The sequence below is a fragment of the Armigeres subalbatus genome, chromosome 2 (assembly GCF_024139115.2).
Source record: "Armigeres subalbatus isolate Guangzhou_Male chromosome 2, GZ_Asu_2, whole genome shotgun sequence".
NCBI classification, from domain to species: domain Eukaryota; kingdom Metazoa; phylum Arthropoda; class Insecta; order Diptera; family Culicidae; genus Armigeres; species Armigeres subalbatus.
The window spans coordinates 210,566,144-210,588,708 of record NC_085140.1 but is presented as its reverse complement, the minus strand read 5'-3'; positions in this window follow the sequence as shown (position 1 = coordinate 210,588,708).

Genomic DNA, 22,565 nt, shown 5'->3' with positions numbered 1-22,565 from the left:
CTGGACACGCCACCACAACGAACGAAGATCAAGCAAGCGTTGTTAGCTGGGAAGGCTGTCGCATACCACGAATCTGCTACAATCTACATTCCACAGAACGTCATTTGGATATCACGAGCCGGTTACAGCGTGCATCCGAATGTTTACGCAGGTGGAGAAGTTTGGTGAGTTGTACAATTCAATGTTAATTTAGTATTGTAGTATTTAATTTTCTATCATTCATCAAGACTTTTTAATTAAGATTAATAAATTGTGAACAAACAATAAAAAAAAAAATGTTGATTGCAAATATCATTTATGCAGAGAAAGCAGGTTGACGAAGACAACATTTTCTAGTGACCCATTTTTGCATACCTGATTTTATATGTTCTATGACCACTTTTCCTCCGATTCATTATTCCAGCAGTTTTCATTATTTACTGTCTTGAGCCGAGCTTCGATAGGGATCAAACAAAGTCATGGTAGTCAAAAATAAAATCCGGATGTGCATTTATTGCTTCCTTCAACCTTGGCCGTTTTCGGTCTATTCATTCGGTCACGTCCGTTTCCACGATCAATGAAATATATCAAATGAAAAACGGAACTTCCTTTTTAGCACTTTGCTTACTTCATCTTCGAACATCATTGCATGTGGTGACAAGATGCCTATTCCCAACGTGCACATTATTTTCTGACCATGGTGGCCACTCTGCGGGTGATGGTAGTTTATGCACCAAATATATGTGTCAAATCGTTAGGATGAGAATAGAACAGTATAATCAATTAACATAAGAATAGAGGGAAATAAATAAGGAGATACAGACGTATACGTGTATTACTGTTTATTTGTGCTTTTTTCATACTTAACTATTATAACGACAATACTTACGTGGTTATACTTTCGCTCTCACGATCACGATAATAACAAACTTTTGTTAAAAGACCATTATGAATTGAAGGGTTACGAATGAAAGTATTCGATTCGGAAATATTCTCGCGATGCAAATTTGTAATCGATAAGCTTGATGAAAAACTTTCAGCAAACATTAAGCTTAACTGGACGCTACATAAGCAGCAGGTTAAAAATTCAGAACAGAATACATTATACAACTACATGAAAGTCATCGTTACATCAACAAGCAGTTTCACTCTTGCAAAAAATATTTTGAAGGATCGAAGAGAAATTTGTCATTTGTTTCAGTGAATTCTCATTTGTCAGTTTAAGCTTGTACTTCTTGTTTTTCCTTTTTCCTTTTTTCTAACAAATGACCAAGCAGAAAGAAGGAAACATTAAGAAGAGGAATAAATGAGAAGAATGAAGAAAGAAGAAAAAAAGAAGTGAGAATCAAGAAAGGAAAAAATAAGGAAAACTATAGAGGGACAGCCTACTACGGGGAATCAGGTGGCCGAAAATAAAAATATCGACTTTCTCCGATTCGTAATTCAAGTTGACCTACTAAATGCTAATGTTTTGGTGCAATGAACCACTGAATATCTCCTTTTTAAGCCATATGGTTATCAATATATACTAGAACTAGACACTTTTTAATTCTTGAATAATCAATGCATTATTCAACTGCCAAAATCTTCAGCTACAGTAGCTTTTTTCCAATAGTTTCTGAAAGTTTTTCCAATAGTTTCTGAAAGCTTGTTTCGTGGACTTTCGAAGAACGGGTAACTTGTGGGAAAATATGGAGAAGTAAAACATCGAAATACGAAATTTCATAAAAAAAAGTTCCATACCAAAAAATTCTCAAAGTTTCGCTTAGCGACTGCCATAATCTGGAAAAGTGACGTAGCCGCCATTTTACAGCATGCATGTTTTCCATTTTTCTGTTAAAGAGCTCGATGAGTAGTACTCGTTAACACCATTTTTGGAAAATGGCGTATACGTCACCTTTTCAGATTACGGCAGTACGCCTTTCTTTGGATTTCCCAGCTAAGGCCTTTAAACAAAATCCAGCTGCTTATGGCTGCAAATCTGCGATTCCGATAACTTTTTCGAAAAAAGTCATTAATTTTGGAACATTGAACATGGGTATTCCTAAAATTCACGACACACTGCGATGGGGTGGATCCCAATTCATACATGCATCAAAAACAGTTGAAATAGAGAGAATAGATAACACGGAAATTGCTGTAGGCTTCGTGATAGGCCGTGTACACGATAGCTTTTTTTTCAAATCGTTTATTTAGTAGGCTCAGTTGTTTTACAAAAAAATCTGCGGAGCCAAAAGCAATTATTTACATTATATTAATCTGAAGATGTTTCTACACGATAGCTTATGATACTCCATTAGGCGCAGGCTCACCAAGAGGATGCAACTCATTATCTATCAAATATCAAGTAAATAAATATGAAAAACCCTGATTAATCCACGTGTTGGTGCCTTTCTCGTGTGCAAAAAAAATACTGAAAAATATGAGTGAGTGTTTTTTAGCGTGGGCATAGAAAATAATATTTTGACCATAACTTCTGCTCCCACAGTAAAATCTGGCCAATTTTCATTAGCAAACAATGGAGCAGGATTCTCAGTCGAATGAAACTTGTAGCGAGTAATTCGGCCAATGCTAAGTTCAAAAAATGTGTCTACAAAATTTTGTACACATACACACACACATACATACACACAAACAGACATCACTTCAATTCGTCGAGCTGAGTCGATTGGTATATAACACTATGGGGCTCCGAGCCTTCTATCAAATGTTTGGTTTTGGAGTGATCTTAAAGTCTTAACATATATGTACGTAGTATACGAGAAAGCCCTCCTTAGCCGTGCGGTAAGATGCGCGACTACAAAGCAAAACCATGCTGAGGGTGGCTGGGTTCGATTCCCGATGCCGGTCTAGACAATTTTCGGATTGGAAATTGTCTCGACTTCCTTGGGCATAAAAGTATCATCGTGTTAGCCTCATGATATACGAATGCAGAAATGGTAACTTGGCTTAGAAACCTCGCAGTTAACAACTGTGGAAGTGCTTAATGAACACTAAGCTGCGAGGCGGCAATGTCCCAGTGGGGGATGTAATGCCAATGAAGAAGAAGAAGAACAAGAAGAAGATACGAGAAAGCAAAAACAATGGATTAGGAGGGTTACGAAAATCTTCTGGGCTTCATTTGAAATTATTTCATAAAGTGTAGAATTTTGATAATGGGCCGGTTCTATTCGATGCCCTGTTGTTCTGGACAAAATTTCAGCCAAATCGGTCAACGTTTGGGCGGTGCTAAACTCGTTGAAAGTTTATATAGAAAAATGTATGCAGAAACATCGAAAACAGTGATTTGCAGTTGGACGGCACAATTTACGATGAAGAACTATAATACTCATCAGTTCTTGTAGAATTAAATACAGAATGATATGCTGAAAACCGCGAGAAGATTAGTGTTTACCCTGCTAAGTTATTAGCATTTCTCCGAAGCGGGATTTGAGCAATTTTCGTTTCTTTTAACTTTGAAAAGAAATAAATTCTCCAGTAAAATGCTAATATCTTTGCCTAAAAAACTCTAAACTTCTCGTGGTTTTCAGCATAGCATTCTGTATTTCATTCTACAATGACAGAATGAGTATCATAGTTCTTCATCGTAAATTGTGCAGTCCAACTGCAAATCACTGTTTTTCGATGCAAACATTTTTCGATATAAACTTCCAACGAGTTTAGCACCACCATCAAACGTTGACCGATTTGGCTGAAATTTTGTCCAGAGCATCAGGGCATCAAATGGAACCGAATAAGAGGGCGGCCCACCAAAAAAATTGAAAAAGTATTTGTTGAGCCACCTTAATGTACATTAGAAAACATATTCAAAGGCTTCTTCATCGGTCATCATCCCATGGGAATCACTCAAAGTAGTGTACATTATGAATGCGTGATCTCGGATTTTTTTTTAAATGTGGCCTATCACTTTCACTATACTAGTATCACTTCTGTTGAAGGCAGTTCTTTTTGCTCCCAATGGAGCTTTTTCTATGGTATCCTCTCTTGCATCCAAAAGCTCGTCGAAAGATTTCCTTAGGTACAGACATTTTCGTTTCTTGTATATATAGATAAATCAGTTACGACTTAAACCGGTGGAACTCGAAAACGGGCCCTACGATTTTTTTTCAAATTTCTTTCGGAGATGCAGTATAGCCCCAAAATTCAGCTCCAGGTATAAGTTTTGATGAAGATTTTTTTTGTTATTAACGGTCAGGGGAGTACCATGTGTTTCCTGTTAAAAATTGACTAAATCGCAATATGGGCTCAAAAGGGATACCCAAATTACATTTTTTATTAGCGCGAGATTGACACCAACACCGCTATGTGGATTAATCAGGGTTTTTCATATGTTTCATACGCCCGCAAGTTAATGGTTTTTGTGGAGGTCATGGATCATAATTCTTGATAGGACGCCCGCGTTCTATCCTCTTCCTTGATGGGACGCCCGCAAGAAAAATGGCCCCGTCACGGTCGCCAACATGTGCAATTCAATATCGGATATAGAAATCACTCATCATGTTGCATTACTTATACTGGCGAAGCACTTCGTGAGGAATTTGGGATTGACTCCCTGCTAATGAGCATATAGTACAACGACAGCTGATAATCTGTCATGTGACTGAGGAACTTGGGTATCTTAGGCTTGTCCATCCTGTAGGCCTGTCCTTGGCATACATCACTTAGGAGCCCCGATGAGGAGGATGAGGAGATCATCGCCACGTGAGATGGATTCATGACAAAAAATGAGCATAGCCAAAATTTCACTATGTGAAAATATAGCTCATTTCGTGACCATGTGAAAAAAATCTACCGAGCCGAGAGGTCCCGAACAATTTTTTTTCTATCTAAAACGGATTTTTTCTGTTGGAAAACCATCAATTGTTAAGAAAATTATGTTAAGCTTTTTAGTGTCCTAAGACGAGTAACCTTGAAGCGATGCTAAGACAATTTTTGAAAATATTTTGAATTGATGAAACTATATTTTCGGGACCACCCTATCGAAATTTAGTAATTTTGTCCTAAAACATTACCTATATAAGATAAATTAAATGTTCATTAAGCAAAAATGCTTCGAATTAAATTCTCTAAAATTTTGTAGATTAATATGATCCTCTAATTCAAAATTAGCATTAGCATTAGCATTGAGCAATTCGCACAAATTCGTAGGTGGTACAAGCCAAGACTATTGTATGAGAGTAGCATCATTTTCATCCGTTACCACAGATATTGATTTGGGACTAATCACTATCTCTTAGATGGAAACAATGCACTCTCCGATAGTCGAGATCTGTCCTGGCCACGTCCTTGCGAATGCTGAGGAAGGGGAAGGATGGTTATTTGGACACCTACTTAACCTTTCCGTCCCCAACGTCTGTTTTTGAGGGCTTTCACAGATCTAAACTGCTGTAAAAATCGCATTTCTTGACCGATTCTTTCGCAACAAGTTGCATTCCATCCGGATGGATCCCAAGTTTCGATTTATACTAGTTTCGAGGCTATCCACAGTACGGCTCCAGAATTATTACAGATTCCGTTGGGGTCAGTTGTCCCCGGAATAAGTGGCCATTTACAATTTTAAGTCAAAACAGGTCGTGCGACACCTCAAACTTCATGATTTCACAAAGCAATGATGGGAATCATATTTTTGGGGTTCCTGGTCCACTCGGACTCAATCTGGCCACATCGGTCACAATCCGGGGACCTACAGAATGGCCATTTTCTAAATTGATTCAAAATAGGTCGTGCGACACCTCAAACTTCATGATTTTCCAAAGCAATGCTGAGAATGATATTTCTAGAGTTCCTGGCCCACTCGGACTCAATCTGGCCACATCGGTCACAATCCGGGGACCTACAGAATGGCCATTTTCTAAATTGATTCAAAATAGGTCGTGCGACACCTCAAACTTCATGATTTTGCAAAGCAATGATGGGAATGATATTTTTAGTGTTCCTGGCCCACTCGGATCAATTCCGGCCACAATCCGGAGAACCTACGGAATGGCCATTTTCTAAATTTATTCAAAATAGGTCGTGCGACACCTCAAACTTCATGATTTCACAAAGCAATGATGGCAATGATATTTTTAGGGTTCCTGGCCCACTCGTATTCAATCCGGATACATCGGTCACAATCCGGGAACGAATGGAATGGCCATTTTCTAAATTGATTCAAAATAGGTCGTGCGACACCTCAAACTTCATGATTTTACAAAGCAATGATGAGAATGATATTTTTAGGGTTCCTGGCCCACTCGGATCCACTCCGGCCACAACTCGGAGGACCTACGGAACAGTCATTTTCTAAATTGATTCAAAATAGGTCGTGCGACACATCAAACTTCATGATTTTACAAAGCAATGATGGGAATGATATTTTTAAGGTTCCTGGCCCATTCTTATTCAATCCGGCCACATCGGTCACAATCCGGGGACCTACGGAACGGCCATTTTCTAAATTTATTCAAAATAGGTCGTGTAACACCTCAAACTTCATGATTTTACAAATCAATGATGGGAATGATACAAGGGCGTAGCCAGAGGGGGTAGGTTGGGGCAAAACAACTCGAAAAACTTCGGGCTCAAGAATTCTCCTTGAAATTCTTTTAGAAGCTCCCCTAGGAACCACAAATTCCTCTGAAAACCGTTCGAAAATTTATCCCATGTAGTTGTAATTTCTCCTTGTCTAGAAACCCCTCACTAAATTTGTTTTTTAGGAAATTCATGAGGAAATTCCTTGAAGATTTCTTTTCTTCTCCAATTTTTCCTTCTAGATATTTCTTTGGCTATTCTTCCAGAAAAATCTCCGGCATTTCCTTCAGGAATACATGCGAAAGTTCCTTCAAGAATACAAACGGAATTTCCTTCCAAAATTCCACTAGAAGTTTCTTTAGAAATTTATGACGGAAATCCTCCGATTTCGCTCCATAATTTCACTTGTAAATCTATACCCGAGCAACACACTTGTTATAAAGGAGTTTCTGTGACTCATATGCGACCAAATTGGGTCATATAAGAGTTACTGCAACCAAATCTGCCAGAACTGTGCTACTAGGGTAAGAAATTCCTTCGGAAATTCTTCTAGGAACTTCTCCGGGCATTCCTCCAGGAATTCTTCCGTTAATTCCCCCAGGATAACTTTCAGGAGTTTTTTCCGGGAATACCTCCATAAATTTAATAGCGAAATCCTCTAGGATTTCATTCTGGAATTCTTTCCGCTATTACTTCAGAATATCCTTCAAGAATTCATCTAAAAATTTCTTTAGAAATTTCTCCAGGAATTCGTCCATGTATTTCCTCGGAAATTCTTTCCGGTATTTTCCCTGGAATTGCTTCAGGTACTTCTCCAGGAATTACTCCCGAAATTTTTCCGCGAAATTGTCCTAGAATGCTTTCCGGACTTCACTAGAAATTTACTCCAGAATTTCATTCGGATATTAATTTGAGAGTTCCTCCAAGATATCTTCCAAGAGTTCTTCCAGGAATTTCTTCAGAACTAACCTCCGGGAATTCATCCGGTAATTTCTTCAGCATTTCATCTGGGAATTTCTGCATTAATTCCTCCTTGCATTTTTCCGGGAGTTCTTTCAGATATTTATCCAGAAATTCCTTCATGAGAGAATTAGTTCAGGACTTCCTTGTGAGAATTCTTCCGGAAGAGCTTGTGAGAGTTCCTCCGGGAGGTCCTCCAGGAGTTCCAAGAGTTCCTCCGGAAATGCCTTCAACAACTTCACAGGGAATTCCTGGAGGATATATGGCACTATGGCAGGAATCTCACGGGAAATGGAATTTCGGAAGTTCCTCTTGAAATTTAACTCCGTGTATTCCAACGGCTGTTCCTCTGAAAATTCCTCCGGGACTTCCACCAGTAGCTCCTCCGGGAATTCATTCAGGCTTTTGGTGGGAATTTATCTACAAAATCCTCCAGAAGTTCCTCGGAGAATTCTTCCAGGAGTTCCTCCTGGAGTTCTTACGGAAGTTCATCCAGGAGTTCTTACGAGAGTTACTCTAGAAATTATTCCTGTAGTTCTTTTTGAAATTCTTTTGAAAGTTCCACCGGAAGTTCATCTGAAAATTCCTCTGATAATTTCTCCGGAAATTCCTTTAGAAATTACTCCAGGAGTTCCTTCTTAGCGGAACATTCGGAGGAACTGCCGTAGAAACTTCCGAAGGAATGCTCATAGAAACTGCCGGTGGATCTCCCGGAGGAACTGCCGGAAGAGCTCCCGTAAGAACTCCCGGAGGAATTTCAGGAGGAACTCTTAGAAGAATTCCTAGAGGAACTCCCAGAGAAACTATTGGAAGAACTTTGGGATCCCCGTGCGATCTGCCGATAGAACTACCGGAATAATTCTCGGAGAACTCTTTGAGGAACTGCACGTGGAACTCCCGGAGGAACTCAAGAAGGAATTTTCGGAAAAAATCCTGAAGGATCTCTTAGTAGAAATCTTGAAGTTTCCACCGGAGTTCTTTCAGGATTTCTTTGGGAATTAATCTAGGAATTCCTCCGAAAATTCCATTATTGATTTCATTTATGGTATAATTTCTGTATACATTTTTTCGTTGGAACTCCTGGGTCCCTGGAATGTGACCGATGTGGCCGGATTGAATCCGAGTGGGTCAGGGACCCTAAAAATATCATTCCCATCATTGCTTTGTAAAATCATGTAGTTTGAGGTGTCACATGACCTATTTTGAATCAATTTAGAAAATGGCCGTTCCATAAGACCTCCGGATTGTGGCCGGAATGGATCCGAGTGGACCAGCAACCCTAAAAATATCATTCTCATCATTGCTTTGTAAAATCATGAAGTTTGAGGTGTCGCACGACCTATTTTGAATCAATTTAGAAAATGGCCGTTCCGTAGGTCCTGCGGATTGTGGCCGGAATGGATCCGAGTGGGCCAGGAACTCTAGAAATATAATTCTCATCATAGCTTTGTAAAATAATGAAGTTTGAGGTGTCGCACGACCTATTTTGAATCAATTTAGAAAATGGCCATTCTGTAGGTCCCCGGATTGTGACCGATGTGGGCAGATTGAGTCCGAGTGGGCCAGGAGCCCTAAAAATATCATTCCCATCATTGCTTTGTAAAATCATGAAGTTTGAGGTGTCGCACGACCTATTTTGAATAAATTGAGAAAATGGTCATTCCGTAGGTCCTCCGGATTGTGGCCGATGTGGATTCTAGTGGGCCAGGAACCCTAAAAATATCATTCCCATCATTGCTTTGTATAATCATGAAGTTTGAGGTGTCGCACGACCTATTCTGAATCAAGTTAGACAATGGCCATTCCGTAGGTCCCCGGATTGTGACCGATGTAGCCAGATTGAGTCCGAGTGGGCCAGGAACCCTAAAAATATCATTCCCATCATTGCCTTGTGAAATTATAAAGTTTGAGGTGTCGCACGACCTAATTTGAATAAATTGAGAAAATGGCCATTCGGTAGGTCCTCCGGATTGTGGCCAGAATGGATCCGAGTGGGCCAGGAACCTCAAATATCATTCCGATCATTTGTTTGTGACATCATGAAGTTTGAGGTGTCGCACGACCTATTTTGACTAAATTTAGGCAATGGCCATACCGGAGGTCCTCCGTATTGTGACCGATGTGGCCAGATTTAGTCCGAGTGGGTCAGGAACCCTAAAATATCATTCCGATCATTGTTTTGCGAAATCAAGAGGTTTGAGGTATCACACTACCTATTTTGAATAAACTGAGAAAATGGCCATTCCGTAGGTCCTCCGGATTGTGTCCGATGTGGATTCGAGTGGGCCAGGAACCCTAAAAATATCATTCCCATCATTGCTTTGTAAAATCATGAAGTTTGAGATGTCGCACGACCTATTTTAAATAAATTTAGAAAATGGCCATTCCGTAGGTCCTCCGGATTGTGGCCGGAATGGATCCGAGTGGGCCAGGAACCCTAAAAATATCATTCCCATCATTGCTTTGTAAAATCATGAAGTTTGAGGTGTCGCACGATCTATTTTGAATCAATTTAGAAAATGGCCATTCCGTAGGTCCTCCGGATTGTGGCCGGAATGGATCCGAGTGGGCCAGGAACCCTAAAAATATCATTCCCATCATTGCTTTGTGAAATCATGAAGTTTGAGGTGTCGCACGACCTATTTTGAATCAATTTAGAAAATGGCCATTCTGTAGGTGCTCCAGATTGTGGCCGGAATGGGTCCGAGTGGGCCAGGAACCCTAAAATATCATTCCCATAATTGCTCTGTAAAATCATGAAGTTTGAGGTGTCGCACGACCTATTTTGAATCAATTTAGAAAATGGCCATTCCGTAGGTCCCCGGATTGTGACCGATGTGGCCAGATTTAGTCCGAGTGGGTCAGGAGCCCTAAAAATTTGATTCCCATCATTGCTTTGTAAAATCATGAAGTTTGAGGTGTCGCACGACCTATTTTGAATCAATTTAGAAAATGGCCATTCCGTAGGTCCCCGGATTGTAACCGATGTGGCCAGATTGAGTCCGAGTGGGACAGGAACCCCAAAAATATGATTCCCATCATTGCTTAGTGAAATCATGAAGTTTGAGGTGTCGCACGACCTGTTTTGACTTAAAATTGTAAATGGCCACTTATTCCGGGGACAACTGACCCCAACGGAATCTGGAATAATTCTGGAACCGTACTGTGGATAGCCTCGAAACTAGTATAAATCAAAACTTGGGATCCGTCCAGATGGAATGCAACTTGTTGCGAAAGAATCGGTCAAGAAATGCGATTTTAACAGCAGTTTAGATTTTTGAAAGCCCTTGAAAACAGACGTTGGGGACGGAAAGGTTAAGAAAGATGCAGAGAACTCTACGACCTCTCATAGGTGCCACGGGAGGTTTTGGGATTGTGTGGAAGGTTATAACAGTAGGAATCGTTATGGTAGAACGTGAAACACAGAATAAACAAAGATAGAAATACAAAGTAGGAAAGGGACGAGCCTGGAATTGAACCCACGACCTCCTGCTTATAAGGCAGAAGCGGTGGCCACTAGACCACGCGAGCTCGTCTGTGATCCTCTAATTCAAAATATTAAAAAAATACATTTCAAAAAACAATTCACAAAAGGGTCACCCTAATGGCCACTTCCACCAAAAATAGATCTTTTCTTGTAGATCATTTCTACTGAAGACGTCAAAACTCTAGCACTGATGGTTTTCGAGTTATCGATTTTTGTCGTGAAATTTGACGAATCTGACCATCGTGCAACAGTATGACCCATGAAGCCAACTTCGAACCCTTGGATCCAGTCCGTGTTTTTTTTAGAGGGATGAAGGCAAATCTGCATAAAGACACCTGAAATTATCACTCAGGGAGTGGGGTTGGCGCGGAAGGCAGAAGGCCAGCCCACCGGACCCACTAAACCCACCCAGGCAACAGAAGGTTACTTGAGTTACCCTCTTTACTAATACTCTGGTTCCCCCAGGAACTGTCTCCCAGCATTACTTCTGGGGGATAGGCAGTGCTCACCTTTAATATGCCTCGCGAAGCTGACTTGGATGCTCACTCTACTCACCTCTGCCATAACTCGAGGTGTCGATAGCGATAGGTACCAACAGTTCTACGCTACGACCTTCCTACCTCGGCATATGCAGTCCATACTAACACCTATGCGCTCAACCTTCCACTATGCCTCGTGGTGACGCCTGCGATTCCCACCCACTGCGACACTCTTACCTCGACATGTGCAAACCTCTCCCAGCCCCTCCACCAAACCCTCGTCAGTCGCCGGATGCGCAGCCCATGCGGTAGCGTATTGGGAACGCGTCTCACCGTCACGGTTGCCTGATGACGACTGACAACTTGTTCTTCTCGGAGGCATCCCTCCAACGGACCCGGCTTAATGGTAACTGAACAATGCAACGAACATTGGATGCACGACATGGACAAACGGACACAATGGACTCACGATGAGATGGACTGGCAATGACAACAATAATGGTAATGGAAATCTAAAAATAGATTCTGTGTGGATTCTGTTCAGCAGAACACCACAGTAGATCTCGGCACAGTAGCGGTTAAGTAACACAGAGTGCCTAACAAATAAAGAAAGGAATAAAAAAAAAAAATGTGCAAACCTCTCATTCACGGCCCGCGCTCAGCCTGTTTTCGCTCTAACTAACCAATCACAAGTTAGTCATGCTTGTCGACTGCTGCTCGACGCGCCAGATTCTCTGCAAGCTGCAGGCAATCTGATTGGATGCAGTCGGAACTGCGTTCCACTTCTCCACCGCTTAACACATCCTCTGGATAAGGGTATCCGGGGTTGTGTCCCGACCGCAAAGTCCAGCATAGCTCTTCTTTCGACGTCGAAACGAGGACATACGAACAGTATGTGTGCTGCAGTTTCGTCAACACTTGGGTAGTCAGGGCAGACGAGGTTCTCCGTATGCCCAAACCTGTGGAGGTACTGCCGGAAGCAGCCATGGCCTGACAGGAATTGTGTCAGATGGAAGTGAACTTCCCCATGGGGTCTCTCCACCAGAGCTTAAAATATTCATCTTCATGAAGCAACTTCGGTCCGAATTTTGACAAACATCGCATGAATATTCAAAACATAGAATGACATAGTCAGACGACTACTCCACGAATTCATTCATTCGACTGTCACTGAGTGTGTTTACTATGTGCAGAAAAAAACATAATTAGCATTGTTTATGTTGATGTTTACCGTTGAAAGTGCCTCGCGGATGAAAATCGGTTTCAGTTCTGTGTGATAAATCACTTCACTCATTTTAAACGGGTTCAGATTTCAGATAATTTATCAATTTGTAAAATGTGCATAAATATTCAATGACTAATATTCAACTGAATATTGACTGTCCAGAGCCGACTATGAATGTGTCGGAAGTGAACTGACAAATGAAGAAAAATGGACTTCACCAAAAAATTTCGATTATTTTACACTCTGCTCTCCACCCAGCTCGATATGTTAGGTATCAGTCGGTGGGTCCACCTACCTTTAGAAGAGTTACCCCACTCGCGTACCAAAGAATAGATACGGCAACGTCTGCCAGTAGCCTACGTCTACTGGCACACACCTTGGAACTGTTGGACATCATCCTCGATAATGCCGCAGCAGCAGTCGAAGTCCTCTTGCACGCGTAGTCGACATGGCTGGCGAAAGTTAGCTTGTCGTCTATTACGACCCCAAGGAGCTTCAAACTCCGCTTTGATGCGATCGCGACTTCACCCACGTGAATCACTGCATGTTGAACCGACTTGCGGTTGTTGACGAGCAACCTGCAGGCCTCTAGCGCTCATCCAATCCTCCACCGTGCTGATCGCGTGTGCTGCGGTCAGTTCTACCTCGGAAATCGACTCCCCGTAGACCTCCAAGGTTACGTCATCTGCGAAACCGACGATCTTAACACCAGATGGGAACTTTAGCTTCAGAACCCCGTCATACATAAGGTTCCATAGTACCGGGCCCAGTATTGAACCTTGCGGTAATAGGTACGCTTCTCTGACCGGCATCGGTCTCGTATAATAGTACACGGTTCTGAAAATAGCTTTCCAAAATCCGGTACAGGCCCACCGGCAGGCTAAGCCGGTGTAACGAGAGCGCGATGGCATCCCAGCTTGCGCTGTTGAATGCGTTCTTCACATCAAGTGTCACTAACGCACAGTATCGAATACCTCGCCTTTTCTGTTTCGTTATCTCGGCGGTCTTTACCACCGAGTTAATAGCGTCCAACGTGGGCTTTCCCTTGTGAAAACCGAACTGGTTGCTAGACAGGCCATTCATACCCTCTGAGTACGGGGTCAGCCTGTTGAGGATGATCCTCTCTAGCAACTTGCCCGTCGTGTCCATAAGGCAGATTGGTCTATGCGCCGATGAGTCGCACGGCGGCTTCCTGGCCTTCCTCAACAACACCAGTTTCTGTCTTTTCCATCTTTCGGAGAATCTACACTCATCTAGGCATCTTTGCATAGCTAGCCTGAACATGTTCGGGTTCGCTATAATTGCTGCCTTGAGAGCGCTGTTCGGAACTCCATCAGGCCCTGGAGCTTTCCCTAGTAGCACAATTCCGATCGATTTTGTTGTAGCAACTCTAATGTAACTAGATTTAGTCGCATATAAGTCGCAGTGACTGGTATATGATAAGTGTGCTACTACTCGGGTTGTTCGTTACCAGGGATTTGGCCACCGCGAGTAACACTTCGTTCGTCACCGGAGCCACCATTTCGGCCGCACTCATATTGCCTTGTGGTGCAGGAGGCCAGGGACTTGTGGCTTGGGACGGGAATAGTACCTCGATAATCCTCGCCAACCTATCCGGGGACCGTTCGGGGGGTGAAGAGCTCCCTTTGGTCTTGGCCATCACTATCCTGTAGGCATCACCCCACGGATTCACGTTGGCTCCTTCGCATAGGTTGTCGAAACATGCTTTCTTACTGCACTTGATGGCCTTGTTAAAGACCAGTTTCGCAGCTCGTAACACTTCACGGCGGTCCGCTCTTTCATCCTCGGAGCGGGCACGTTGCATCCTTCGTCTAGCCTTGAGGCAGGTTGATCGAAGGGCCGCAATCTCGGGACTCCACCAGTATACCGGCCGTCTGCCATTTCTCGGCAGGGCTTTCCTCGGCATGGTGGCATTACACGCGCGTGATATGACAGCCACCAACGCATCGCCGCTTAGACCTTCAGTATTGGCTTCCAGTCCCAGAACCGCGATGAAAACTTCGCTGTCGAAGTGATAGGTTCTCCACCCAGAACCTGACAGGGATCCCCGGACCTCCGAAGTTGCACGCCATAGTTGATCTTAAATCGAATTGCTAGATGATTACTATGGGTGTAACCCTCGTCCACCCTCCAGTCCAAATCTGGTGCCAGACCAGGACTGGCATACGTTACGTCAATCCATGACTCGACCCCGTTTCTTCTGAACGTGCTAGCGGAACCATCATTGACTAGCACTGCGTCGAGCTTCGCTAGCGCCTCTAGTAACGCTTGACCCCTTCGAATAGTGCAGCGGCTTTCGCACTCCACTGCCCTGTTGTGCAAATAGCCGCCATCCTAGACCCGTCCGCCACCCAATTGCCGTTTTCGACAATTGTCAATTGTCGTTATCGACAGGGACGTTGTACGGGTCGGACAGGAGGCCCAACAAACATTGAAAGCTGAAAAAGAGCTTATTTCGTGACTAATAAGCTTCTTCAGCTTAAAAACTAGCTTGTTCAGCTTAGATTGTTTGTTGGGGGGCGACATCAGTCCTCGATTCCGAGACCGACTGCCACAACAGCTGCTGGGCAGTTGCACAGTGGTTAAGATTCAGCTGTGTTACTTGCACGGCTTATTCTTATTTGAGAGGTCTTGTCGACCTCTGTACCACACTGGTCTCTGACGGCAGAGACGACGTCGTCCGCGTTCGTGACCTCGTCTAGTTGCTTGCACTGGAGGGTCACTTCCGCCTCCAACGACCTCAACGGTGTCGTCACCAAGACCTCTTCCGCCAGCTTCCCGTAGTCAGTTCTACTATCCTGCGCTCCGCGTTTCAGAACCAAGATCATTACCGGTGAAATTGGTGCGTCTGACGCTTCGCACGTCCTGACCCAACGCCGAAAGATTTTCGGCCGCCCGCATCGATTTAAGGACTTCAGCGTACTTTGCCTTATCAATTTTCACCAACAAGGCCTCGCCTCTGTCCTTAGCTTTCTTTGTGGGTCTAGTTGCGTTCAACTTCCACTTTACCCTACTGACCAGCTCCCTGGGATTTTAGGTCCCTTGTGCCGATGGCACAGGCTGGCTGGTACCCTCTTGCGACCTGGCGACTTGCGCCTGGTTAGTCCCCTTCGTCTTTTTGGGTTGCGAAGTCACCTTCTCGGGTCGACGCCCTTCGGGCTGCTCTGCACCCCGATCTGCTCCGTCCAGAAACGTTTGCCCTTTATTGCACGTCGTTTAGCTTTGCTCTGAGCGCCTTCACCGGATTGCTGTCTGAGCCATTTCGGGCTAGGCGCAGTCTTTTTTTCATTGGCCGTTATGGCGAAATCAATCGCCTCTTGGGTCATGGTTCTCCTCCAAGGAAGAAGAAGGCATCGGTTCAAGCACCTTTGTCGGCCTTCTCTCTTCCACCACCCGCCTGATAAACGCATCCTGTTCTTATCTTGCGACTCGAACAGCCTGGCGATTTTTTTTTATTATTTCATTGACGTAACTAAGGAAAAAATCTAGGGGGGGCTAACTTTTTTTTTATTTTTACAGTCAAACACAAATAAGTTATTGTTTTTGTTCAACTGTTCTCAAGTTGGCCTATCAAACAGCTGTTTCAATACACCCAGTGACGACTTGAACAGCTTTGACTTGAAAATCTAGAAATGTCGTGGGATTCCAAATAACTTTGATATGTAAACAACTTAAGAGCTTTAGATACATAAGACTTTCGAGTTTCACATATCCATTAGAAATAATTTCAAGTTATTGTGGACTTCATGGCCGTACGGTTAGCGACGTCAATCGTCTAGATGCATGTGCTAGGGAGTATGGGTTCGATTCCCCCTCGATAAGGAGGAAACTTTTCGTGGTCGAAAAATTCTCCACTGGTCCACTGGGTGTTATGTGTCCTGTCCGTTGTCTCATGCTGTTAAGTGCTCAGTTTGTACCAGAGGTCGTACGGTGTTCCTGACTTTTTACATTTTAGTAGCCTCTCCTTGAAATTTCATGGTTTACCGAGCTTTTTTTTTGGATTTCAAGGGTTACCGAGCTTTTTTCGGATTTCAAGGATTACCGAGCTTTTTTCGGATTATCAAGATAATTGGACATTCAAAGTTTTCGTCAAAAAGGGCATCAACATCGCATCGCTTGAATACTTTACCAGAGAAATCTGCAGAAAGAAATGCCTTCAAAATGTCTGGTATTACAGGCATACGATACGTTGTACTCAGCTATCACAATATCGAAAGGTTTCTCTTGACAATCCTTTCAGAAATGCCATGCATCTTTAAGGGTTATGTTGGAAAGCTAGAGGTCATAGGCACACTTTAAAAAAAAATACTCGCAATGCAATGCAACGCAATGTCACCATAAAAGCACATCTAAAAAACATTTTTGTGCATACTGAAAACGAGTTGTGTTTTGGCATTATGTGCCTACGAAAGTGTAATTTACTTTAGAAATTAGATTCGTACGCAATTCACCTTAAGCAATTATATGTGTGGCTGAGAATAAAGGGAGCGTAATATCCTTCGTGTTTAGCATTTCTCACCCAAGATAGGCTAGATGTACCAGTTGTGGCTATAGCACCAGTTGTCGCACTAGTGCTTTATATGCGAAATGGCCAATCAAATCACCACAAAACAAGTTCAGATCGATAAAGCATATTTATATGATACGATAACACCTTTGATCTCCTCCAAAACAAGCAAGGCATAATTGTAAAAAATAATTTTGCTTAATTTTTGACGTCCTTTGCACCAGTTATCGCACTAGTGGTCCCTATTTGGCCAATCCCATAAGAAAACAATGGGATTTGCCAAATAAGGAACCAAAATTAAAAAAATGCCATAACTGGTGCAAGCGTTCCTATTATGGATTAATCAATTTTGAGGATTATAACATATTTTATTGTATTTTCACAGCTGTTTCAAGGAGCAGGAAGTAAAACCTTTCGTTTGATATATAAAGTCGACCCGCACGCCTTTTACTTATTTTAAAAAAAACAGTTGTTCTTATGTATGGCGACAATTGGTACACCCACCCTATATCAATTTTTCGAAGTTAGAAAACATGATAAAATATATTCAACTCACTGTAGAGAGAGATTCTAAGAATTCATTATTTGCAGTTACGCCCAGATATGATCCGAGCGCTAGATATGTGCCATACTCATGCAAAGTCCTAGGAAAGTCGAAATGTTTACCGACAAACAAACACCGGATGATTACCGGATATCTGTATTACTGACGTCATCGAGGATGTTCTGAATTACCGAGAAGTCTCTAATTTTCAACAATTTAACGAAAAAATTGTGATTTATCTGTCTTTCATTTGTTATAAATCCGTCTCGGACTTACCACAGCTCACACAACGAGAAAGGTTTTGCATCACTAAAAACAACACCATTCTTTTGAAAAAAAACTACAATCCTATTATCAGCTGCAAAAGCAGGAAAAAAAATTCTGCTGCATTGCTCAAGCACGCTAATGTGCTCGGAGAGCTCAGTAAAGATGACTCCGAATACAAGGAAGCAATTTGAATTTGACGATCCGAAGCAGTTTGAATTTGTGAAATCCGACGATCACCGTTTTCGGTGGTTGGAGGAAGCACATCCAGCAGGCCGAACAGGAAATCCACGCAAGTGCTGTAGTGCTGAAAGATAAATCAATAATTACAAATTTAGCTTCGTAGACTTGAGTTGTAGGCGAAAAAATACATTATTTACAAGAATAAAATTGATTACCTTGGTCTTGAAGTTGTTTCTTCACAAACGAAGTACAATTCGATATGCAATCCTCGCGGGAACAGTAAAAGATATAAACTGAAAAAAGCATGGCGTGTTGACGTTTCACCATGTGATGATTGAAATTAACGAAATCTCAGTTGTTAGTTTACCGAAGTCGGTAGTCTAAATAAATTACTTACTTCATCGGTAGAAAAATTCACTGTTTTCGGTAAAATCGCATAAAACCAACGAAATTTGGTATTTTTTTTTACAGTTTTTTAGTTGTCAGCCAGAAAATTACCGAAGCATTTGTAACTTCTGGGATTACCGACTAATTCGGTGATTTTCTTTACCGAATTCATAGAGTCTATTTAAGTATGAAGGGCATCTGAGCCTACTCCCACCCAGCAGGCAAAGCTTAGTGGCAGGATTGGACAGCGTGCTACAAGGCCCGCCACGGTTTTAGGGGACGGAAGACAGCCTAGCCATTAGTCCACTCGCCGTTTCGAGTCAGTGTCACCCGGCTCTTTCATAATATTACTGTATCCAAGACAAGGTCCGTTAACACGCGGCCAGAATGCCATAATCAGGATGTCGCTGACATTGATCCTGATGTGCCCATTATTGGCACTCCTTGGGTCCTGTGCGCTTTGAGCGACACACGGTCGCTTTCATAGGGCCTACTTGCGGACACATGCAGCTTTTTGTAGAGGTTTGACAGAGCCCGCTGCCAAGCCCCACCACCGATTTTCTCGCAACAAGTTGCATTCCTAGTTGATCACTACTGAATATAATCACGATCGGTCATTGTGTTCAAAAGTTATGAAGAAAATGGTGTGTTGCACCATATAAGCTTGGTTGGTTGATTCGCTATACAGCGTTTGCAAGAGCCGTAATGTAGGCAATTATTTATGATGTGTATCATACTAAGGCGAAACCAAACGATTGCATCGAGAAAGGCATCGTCACCGCTAGGTGGATTATTCTTTGTTTTGACGTAGAATTACGTCTTTCAGTAAGATAGGGTAGGGGGGTCATTTCAAAGTTTCAAATTTGGGACCGTCACGGAAAGAGGTCAGGAAGTACGAGCCAATCACTCAGCCGTTTTCAACGGATTCCGGAGATTTTGGTATGAATCGATCAGTAAACTCTCTAAGATTCTATACAACTATCGTAATCAATTGATTTAATGCATTGATTGAAAAATTCAATTTTGCCAGCCAATATTGAATTTGCTATTTTGCAGTAAATTGCCTACATTTCGGCTATTAGCCATCCGGTATGAACATGCATAAAATGTTGATGATCAAATGTCGTATCCAATTCTACGTAATTCTACGTAATTCTACGTTCAATTTGCGGTCGTGTCTTTGATACAACTTACAACAACTTTTGACGTATGGATGTCATTTAGATTTTTGGAAATCGAGAGCGTTACGCTGAAAGGGAGGATTTCGAACGTGCCTAGCGCCTTTATCTTTCGATGGTTTTTGAATATTTATATATCAATCGACTCGGACACTCTCCAGCTATTTGTCAATTACATTGAAACTTAAGATTATTAACGATAAACTATTGAAATTTTTAATTCTTTTAAAACATATTAAAAACTTCATATATAATCAATCTCGTGCATTCCTAACACGGACATCAGAATGCAATATGCCACGAGCCTTCGGGTCCGCCGCAATATTTTCTTTGTGTATAAAAGAAGCTGTGCCTGCCGTGTGTGAGCCATTCCAGTTTGTGACAGCAGCGCGTTCTGACGTGCTTTTTGCTCGCCCATTTTTCCTCGTTCGTTCGCTGTGTACGTACGTACACAGCATGAAGTCGCCAGAAGGAGAATATACATGAAAGACGAGGGTGCATTTTTGTGTCATTCTATGCTTGATGATGGTCGGATGCAGTGGTATCGGTTGCGACCGATGCAATCGCCCATCGCATCGCTCGGAGCTCACGGCTAGAGGTTGATTATGGCTAATGCTGCGATGGCAACGGTGGTGGGATTAGAAGCAAAAAATTAGCCTAGAAAGATTTGGTCTGCTTATCCAAGGAAAGTGATTTGTTTCATAATCCACATCATTCCGGGATGGGATCGAATCATGGCATATAACTGACGCGTACATTAAAACAGGGTTATATTATAACAGTTGTGATTCCCCTAGCATAAAAATTTACTACACTGATTAATCAGGAAAATTTGATTCAAAATAATTACTTTCATTCATTCGCAGAAGGCATGGACAATTAAATGATGCACAATCAGCAATGATGCGGATATCCATTTAAGATTGGAAACAAAACACAATGCACCGTTTTACATGTAAATGTTTTAAAAAAGTCAGCTAACCAAAAAACGGAAAACTAAATCGACCACGCTCTAATCGACGGTAAATTCTTCTCCGACATCACGAACGTCCGCACTTACCGCAGTGCGAATATTGAATCCGACCACTACCTCGTTGCAGTATGCCTGCGCTCAAAACTCTCGAAGGTGTACAACACGCGTCGAAGTCGGACGCCGCGGCTTAACATTGGGCGGCTACAAGACGGTAGACTAGCCCAAGAATACGCGCAGAAGCTGGAAGTGGCACTCCCAACGGAAGAGCAGCTAGGCGCAGCGTCTCTTGAAGATGGCTGGAGAGATATTCGATCCGCCATTGGTAGCACCGCAACCGCTGCACTTGGCACGGTGCCCCCGGATCAGAGAAACGACTGGTACACTCAGGAAAATCGACACATACTTTATGGCAAAAATCCATGTATTTTGAAATATGCATTTCATGCGTCGGCATATACTTGATTGCATACAAATTTACACATGGATACTATGACCCACATGGATAGCATGTGTGAAAACTCATGCAATGCATGTGGGCGCATGGAATATATGTGTCGAAAATATGGAATCCATTCCGCTACCCCCATTGCAAAAATCCATGTGTGAACTCATGAATATAATGCGGAGTTTTTTGTGAGTGTATGACGGCGAATGTGAGCAGTTAGTAGAAGAGAAGAATGCAGCATGGGCGAGATTGCTGCAACACCGCACGAGGGCGAACGAGGCACGATATAAACAGGCGCGGAACAGACAAAACTCGATTTTCCGGAGGAAAAAGCGTCAGCAGGAAGATCGAGAACGTGAAGAGACGGAGCAACTGTACCGCGCTAATAACACACGAAAGTTCTATGAGAAGTTGAACCGTTCACGTAAGGGCCACGTGCCACAGCCCGATATGTGTAAGGACATAAACGGGAACCTTCTTACGAACGAGCATGAGGTGATCCAAAGGTGGCGGCAGCACTACGAAGAGCACCTGAATGGCGATGTAGCAGACGAAGATGGCGGTATGGTGATGGACCTGGGGGAACGCGCGCCGGACATAATTCTACCGGCTCCGGATCTTCAGGAAATCCAGGAGGAGATTGGCCGGCTGAAGAACAACAAAGCCCCTGGAGTTGACCAACTACCAGGAGAGCTATTTAAACACGGTGGTGAGGCACTGGCTAGAGCGCTGCACTGGGTCATTACCAAGATTTGGGAGCAACTACCGCGCAATCACATTGCTGAACGCCGCCTACAAGGTACTCTCCCAAATTTTATGGCGTCGACTAGCACCAATTGCAAGGGAGTTCGTGGGGACGGACCAAGTGTTCGCCATTCGCCAAGTACTGCAGAAATGCCGCGAATACAACGTGCCCACACATCATCTATTCATCGACTTCAAAGCCGCATATGATACAATCGATCGGGACCAGCTATGGCAGCTAATGCACGAACACGGAGTTCCGGATAAACTGACACGGTTGATCAAAGCGACGATGGATCGGGTGATGGGCGTAGTTCGAGTTTCAGGGGCATTCTCGAGTCCCTTCGAAACCCGCAGAGGGTTACGGCAAGGTGATGGTCTTTCGTGTCTGCTATTCAACATCGCTTTGGAAGGGGTAATACGAAGAGCAGGGATTAACACGAGTGGTACAATTTTCAATAAGTCAGTCCAGCTATTTGGCTTCGCCGACGACATAGATATTATGGCACGTAACTTTGAGAAGATGAAGGAAGCCTACATTAGACTGAAGAGGGTGGCCAAGCGGATCGGACTAGTCATCAACACGTCGAAGACGAAGTACATGATAGGAAGAGGTTCAAGAGAAGACAATATGAGCCACCCACCGCGAGTTTGCATCGGTGGTGACGAAATCGAG